The 7,537-nt window shown below is 38.3% G+C and overlaps 1 protein-coding gene across 1 annotated transcript in view; it reads left to right on the top strand.

The window, feature by feature from the left end:
- The first annotated feature begins 3,246 nt into the window (after positions 1-3,246).
- Positions 3,247-7,537, top strand: part of CDH18 (cadherin 18) — a 653,448-nt gene continuing 649,157 nt past the window's right edge. The window contains exon 1 of the mRNA XM_045285189.1: positions 3,247-3,312. The gene's annotated coding sequence lies outside the window, so the exon portion shown is untranslated. The remainder of the gene's footprint in view (positions 3,313-7,537) is intronic.

The following is a 7,537-nucleotide window of genomic DNA, read 5'->3' on the forward strand; positions in this document are numbered from 1 at the left end:
ATAAATGGATAGAAATGGGAAAATTAGGAGAAGAAATGTGTGATAATAAGAAGAACTTGCTTGGCAGCTCGCTTGGAAAATAGGCTGGAATATTATAATTTTGAATCAGTATAAGCAATGGGAATTCCTGAACTGATTAAAGGAACATAAGATTTTGGACAAGAAAGTAGATTAAGAGGAAATTATAGTACACACACACACAAAAAAGAACCTGGATGTTAATCAGACAATATTATTCTGTTGAAAGTAAAAGAAAAACCTCTTTGGCAAACACAAGCCAGATTGGTTGGATTAACGGTTAAAATAAAGTGTTAGCTTCACTGTGCTAATTAACCAAATGATTAAACTGTAGTCACTGTTCATTCCACTAGCTTGAATGTAGGTGCACCCGTTTTAAATGTTTTAATTTGATATAGAGCCTAAATGTAAACTTAAGACAAACAAGTATACACAGAGTAAAGAAGTATGAAAAGGAAAGTTGGCATGATTCTGGCACAGTCGTACTGGTGATTTTCTTAGGTTCCCTCGGTTTCTAGACTGAAAAGAGAATGTAAACTCGCTGTTTATTAATTTGTATGAATTTTTATAATTTATGAACATTCTGCTGCATTCCACAAGCTGAGTCATTCTCTTTCTTCTAGAATACATAGTCAGTGGGGAAGGCTGGACCCCAGGTATTTATAGTATAATAAGATTTCGATTTTTTTTAAACAAAGAAGGCAACATTCATGATGTCCTGAACGAGAAATGTTTATCATTGACTGATTTTTCAGGAAATTTTGCAGAGGAAAATCGGTGTGAGCTGGATCTTCTTAAGCAGAATAGGAGGACAGCTATGGGAACAGAGTTTACAAAAACAAAGAAAAGAAGCAAAGTTGTGGCCCAGGAAAAGCAATTGTCCAGAATTTCTTGATTGTGCTGTGAAAAGTAATTCACTGGCAATTTTCCACAGCAAGTCCTCATACTTCAGCCTCATTAATTCATAAACCATTGGCTCATCGACACTGCCAATTCAACTTACAGTTTTAAATATTGTCTTAAAATACTTTCTTCTAATTCTTCATAGCATTGACTTCACTTTTTTTTTTTTGTCAATGCCCACAATGCCCAGAGACATAATGCATATGAGCCTCTCTGTTGAAACTCATTCCGCGGTTCTCAAACATTTAATAGATACAGTTTAATTCTTTAGCAGAACAAATCCTCCTTGTCTGTCAGTTTGTCAAGTGGTGTAGCCTGTGTGTGTCTTTGAAGCTGAATCTGTAGTGACTTTGTGTGTTTCTTTGATGCAGCTACATTATTTCCAAATTCACAGGGTTACCCCTGGTAGATAGGGATCTCTCATGGGATAGTGGTTGCACGCCGGGTGCTAACCCCAGAATTAGCCGTTAGAAATCACCAGCCAGGATAAGACACTGCTTCTTCTCCTTTAAATTACAGTTTGGAAACTCACAGGGGGCAGTTTTACTCTGTCCTGTAGGGTAGCAACATTCTTCATATTGAATCACAATGTGAAGAAGCACAGCACGCAGCATCAGGATTAGAGGAAGACTCCTTATCAACCAGCCATATGCAGATGACACAATCTCGCTTGCTGAAAGTGAGGAGAAGCTGAAGCCCTTGCTGAGAAAGATCATGTATTATAACCTTCAGTGTGGATTACACCTCAACACAAGGAAAACCAAAATCCTAACAACTGGACCAATAAGTAACAAACATCAAGATCAATGGAGAAAAGGTTGAAGTTGTCAGGGATTTTGTCTTACTTGGATCCACATTCATTTTCATGGAAGCAACAGTCAAGAGATCAAAGGACATATTGTATTTAGATAAATTTGCTGCACAAGTCCTCTTGAGAGTATTGAAGAGCAAGAATGTTACTTTGAGAACTAAGGTACACCTGACCCAAGCCATCTTATTTTCCATTGCATCATGGCCTGTGCATGTGAAAGTTGGGCAATGAATAAGGGAGACTATAGAAGAATAAATTAATCTGAATTGTGGTGCTGGAGAAGAATATGGAAAATACCATGGAATGCTAAAAGGACAAACATCTGTATTAGAAGTAAGGCCAGAGTGCCCCTTAGAGGCAAGGTTGGCAAGACTTCATCGTACATACTTTGGACATATTGTCTGAGAGCTCCATCCTTGGAGAAGAACATCATATTTGGTAAAGTGGAGGGGCAGCAAAAAAGAGGCGGGGCCTCAGCAAAATGGATGGACACGGTAGCTGTATCAAAGGCGCAGGAACAATTGTGAGGAAGGCACAGGAGCAGACAGTGTTTAATTTGGTTGGACACAGGGTCACGACGGGTTGCAGGCAACTCTTTGGTAGCTGACAGCAACGTGAGTCTGAACTTACCCGATGCAGTGAGTGAGAGAGACCCGTGGTGGCGAGGTTTCAGTAGAGCTTTCCTACTAAGACAAACTAGAAGGAAGCCCTGGAGCTCTGTTTCCAAATGTCAGCCAGCGGAACCATTTCAGTCACTGTAGAACAGTGCCCACGTTCCTTGCAGTTGTCACGTGATCAGCAGCGATCAACGCCTGGAGGAGGACAACATACTTGGTGACATAGAAGAGTCCAGAAAGGTTAAGAGAAGTGGATTAGCCCTATTGCTGGAATGATGAACTCTTATAGGTAGGTAGTTTTTAGGATAATGTGAGACCAGGCAGCTTCTCATTCTAGGTGTAAGGTGATGAACCAAAGAATCAAAGTTCACAATCTAGCTCTCTGAGCAATAGAGAAGCTGACAGACGATATCTTCATTTTAGACCTGAATATAAAAACCCTTTTAAAATTAACATTGAATTATATTTTCCAAGTTAAATTAGACTTTTCTAATTGAGAAACAGACTTAAATCAGAGTTTGACCATGTTAACAAGCAACAAGCAACAAAATTGCCTAGTGAGTAAGACTTTGTGATTATTGTTCAACTCCCTTTTCTAAATTGGGTTAAATTATTCAATCTGTTAAAATTTTGAATGTCTTTTAAATCAACTTTTTTTGTACTGTAAGATAATCTTAAGGAGAATATTTAGAAAGGATCAGCCAGCTATTTGTTCTTTTGCATTAAAGATTATGGATCCAGTTAAACTACATAGCAAGAAATGCCTTTTTTGAATTTATAAAGTGATTATTTTCCAATATTGTGTATTTGCTCAAGGTCTTAATAAATATTACTTAGAAATATACTTATGTATCTATAGATATAAACAATAAACTTTATATGTATTTTTCTATATTTAGGTACAGGTGACCCCAACTTAAGACCTGGCTCCAGTCCAACATGTCCTTGTAAGTCAGGCCTGATGTAAGTCAAATACTTCATTTTTATTTTTTTATTTTCATTATCTTTGCCTCTTATTTATAAATACTTGTCTTTGGGAATTGGAAACATTATATATAAACTTGAAAATATATTTTCATATGTGCATACAAGCATACATCAAAATACACAAAACATTTGGATTTGTTATGATAATGAAAGAGAATTGGACAATATCACTATCTTGTCAATTGAAGTAATAAATCTACTTATAGGAAGTTTTGGAGCATCTCAACTTTCTTTGGAATAGGGATCATGTTTCTAATCAGAAAACTAGCGACGTTTATGTGTACATTCCTTTCTTTTTCTTTCATCTGTGTTTGATCCTATCTATCTGCCTCTAGAATATGTTTATCTACCTTGCCAATGTGTACAGTTGCTGGGTCCATGTTTTCCAACAAGTAGAGCCCCCAATTTAGTTTAGAATAAACTTCAGCTGATGGTTTTCACTGTAAATGTTTGGCCAAAGTCTCTCCTTTTTCTCCCTCATGATAAGACTTGCAGTATTATTCCCTTTGTATTCATGTTTTCAGAAAAGGTAAGTGCTTTCATTTGGATCATGAGTAAACTCTGGATTCAATCTACTATTCAAATCAACCATAGTGTCTCTATCTCATGTATTAGCCTGCTCCTTTTATTGGCTAAAAGAATAGATTTTATCCCAATCTGCCTTCAACTGCCTCTGCAATTCTATTTTTACACTTAATAGCCCTTCCACACAGGGTAATATGTCAGCTCTCTTTCCATTGTCAGAGCTTTAAATGATCTTCATCTTTATATCCCTGTCTAGAGCCTCACCCACCTTCTCTCTGGATAAGAACTTTCAGTGTCATGACTTTTTATTTATTTATTTTGCTGGGCATATTTTTGGGGTTAACAGAAGTTCAGGTCTTATAGTTAGAGAAAGTTGAGCAACTCCTTTTCAAATTAAGAACTTATGCATCTTAAATATTGAACGAGATCATGGTGCAGAACTAGCCGTCTGTGTATCACAGGTGGTTAATAAGCCTTCCTACAATCCTAGAGTGCGGAGGACTTGAAACACATGCTGATGAAGATCAAGGACTGCAGCCGTCATTGTGGACTGCAACTCATTATGCAGAAAACCAAACCCACATAGTTGGATCAGCATGTTAAATCACAGTATATAGAGAAAAGGTTGAAGTTGTCAAGGATTTTGCCTTGCTTATATCCATAATCAATGCTCGTGGAAGCAAGAGTCAAGCGATTAAAAACACACTATATTAGGTAAATCTGTTGCATAAGACCTCTTTAAAGTGTTGAGAAATAAGGAGGTTACTTTAAGACTTAAAGGACTAAGGTATGTCTGACCAAAGCCATGGCATTTTGCGTGTATATATCATTGATGATCATTTGACTCATATGCAGGTAGAATTGATGCATTTTAATATGGTGCTGGCAGAGAATATTGAAAATACCATGGACTTCCAAAACAACAAACAGATTTGTCTTAGAGGAAATATAGCCAGGATGTGTCTTAAAGGCAAGGATGGTAAGACTTCATCTCACGTACTTGGTACATATTGTCAGGAGAGACCAGTCCCTGGAGAAAGGACATCATACATGGCAAAGTGGTGGAGCAACAAAAAGAGGAACGGACACCTTTGGCAAGATAGTTTGACACAGTGGCTACATTGCTGGACTCAAACATCAGAACGATTGTGAGGCTGGCCCAGGCGTCAGGAGGGTTCATTCTGTTGTACTCAGGGGTACTGGGAACAGGGACTGACCTGATGGACAGCAAGAACAGCAGGACTGCCCTAACACAGGGCAGCGGATTGAGATCGCTTCCTCTTGTGGAAAAAGAAGAGACAATCTGCTTCTGTATAAAAATTTACAGTCTTGGAAATGATATGGAATAATTTGTGATATCCCTATGGTTGTTATGAATGAGAATGTACTTGAGAGCCATGCATCTGTAGGCCTATTCTGCCATGAAGTCAGAGTCAAAATAGCTTGTGGGTAGTTCAATAGTTCAATAGTTCAATAGTCCTTATTGTTAGAGTTGAACATAGTCTAACTTTTGGTCATTAAGAATCACAACAATGGTCACTGTAAACAGGCCATGAGGATGACATGCTCCGTATGTCCATTGTTAGCAAGTTATCAGTTCTACTAGGTGGGTCAAAAGCACATTTTCAAAATCCTACCCAGTCATTTCCCCCACTACCAAATTGCTGTGCTATTGTTGCTTCCAACTCATAGTGACACTCTATAGACTTCCCAACGCCTTGGACATCGTCCTGGGGCAGGCAGCCTCATCTTCCTCTCAAGGAGCAACTAGTGTGTTTGAACTGCTCCTTTGGTGTTAGCGGTTGAAAGCTGACTCAGCAGTGCCACCAGGATATTTCTGTAATTTGACAGGAGTTACAAAATCTGTAGAAGGACCATGGCTAGGAATTCACTGCACAGCCTGTTGCTTTCTCATCCTTATAAAGATTAAATATTAAATATCCTAATATGTTTAGTCAAGTCCCTCTCGCTTCCTTACTGCTTAAAAGTGTTACAAACTATTTAAACCTCTTTTTTCCCTTTCCTCTTTCTGTCACTGTGTAAACTTTTGTGGGTGCATGTGGGTGTCTTTTTCTCCTTTGAATCAATCCTATTGTCAAGATGTTTTTGAGAATGTGAAGCTCAAGAATTGTATGTCTCCAGGCCAACCTGGTGCCAGAGAGTACAACTTGTACCCCCTTATAACCATAGAGAAGGACTGTCTCAAAGGGTTTACATCGTTACAGAAGCTGGCTGCCACATGTTTCTTCACATGAGTGCCTGGTGGTTTCAAACTGCCAACCATTCAGTTGGCAGCTAAATGCTTAATCACTTTATCACCAGGCTTCATACAAAAAAAAAAAAAAGGATATTCAAATCAAGAACTACCATCAAGTGGATGTAAACTCATAGAAACCCTATAGGACAGAATAGAACTGCCCCTGTGAGTTTCTCAGACTGATAACCCTTTACAGGTGTGAAAATCTTAATCTTTCTCCTGTGGAATAAATGCTGGTTTTGAACTGCCTTCCTTGTTAGCAGGCTAATGCATAATCCACTATGCCCAGAGAGCTCCTGGTTATTGACTTATCACACATGCTTTTCTATAGGAAATCCTCAAAAAAAATGGAGGAGATATATTGAGCCCACTTTCTGTTCCCTAAGGACAGTTACTGAAGAGACTGAAAGTTTCTATTCAGTTGGTATCCTCTGCTGCTCCATCTTTGTTTCTGTCCTATATACATTCGCTAACCTATCCACCGACATTCCCTTCTTGCTTCATTACTCCTATGCTTAAGCTTTGGTTTTGCTAATATCCTTGTCAACCTATATGTTCAAGCATCTTCACCCAAAACTGTGGTCTAGTTCTGACAGATATGTTCCCAGGGGCATCAGAGAAGTGGTCCCCATACAGTTGCCAAGTCAGTGCCCCGTTGAAAGCAGATCTAGAGCTGTCTTCTGAGATGTCACTGGGGGCACCAAATGGTCAGCCTTGTGGCACCTCGCCGAGTGCCAACTGTGTGTGCCACCCAGCGATGCCACAGAAAGTACTAGTCTTTCTGATAGGCTGCAAGAATTTCTCCCAATGAATATGCCATCACAGTCTTCTCTTTATGTTTGTCAGATGATTTCAATATACTGTACGTTCCCAATAAAAAACAAACTCACTTCCTTTGAGTCAATTCTGACAATAACATTTAGTATGGAATAAAACTGCCCCTATGGGTCTCCACAGTTTGGAGACATGTCATTCTTCATGGTGTGGAAAGCCTCATCTTTCTCAGGAGCAGTGGTGGGTGAATTTTAACTGCTTATTTTGCTGTTAGCAGCACACAATACATAACTCATTAAACCACCAAGATTCCTTCAATATATATTAGCCATTCAAAATATTGGTTTTGAGGAATTTTTTTTAACAATGATTCATTTGCATTTTATTATATCACCAAGAGAAGAAACAGAAGTTATCTGGTTTTCTTCACACCAACCAATCATTTTGCATTTTAAAGTTTGGAATGTATTCCACAATGAGCTGAATAAAAAATCTATTTGAAAAATATGTATTTATATAAAAAAAAAGATTCAGGTTGTTTGCACGTAAAACATCAATTGATAAATTTCTTCTCTCTTTGATTCTATGTTGCTGGAAAAAGATTAACCAGGCTTGCATGCTAATTTGTCCTTAGTTGCAAGTATT

This window comes from Echinops telfairi, unplaced genomic scaffold (genome assembly GCF_000313985.2).
Source record: "Echinops telfairi isolate 266 unplaced genomic scaffold, ASM31398v2 ScPeMD7_7469;HRSCAF=8507_1, whole genome shotgun sequence".
Lineage (NCBI taxonomy): Eukaryota > Metazoa > Chordata > Mammalia > Afrosoricida > Tenrecidae > Echinops > Echinops telfairi.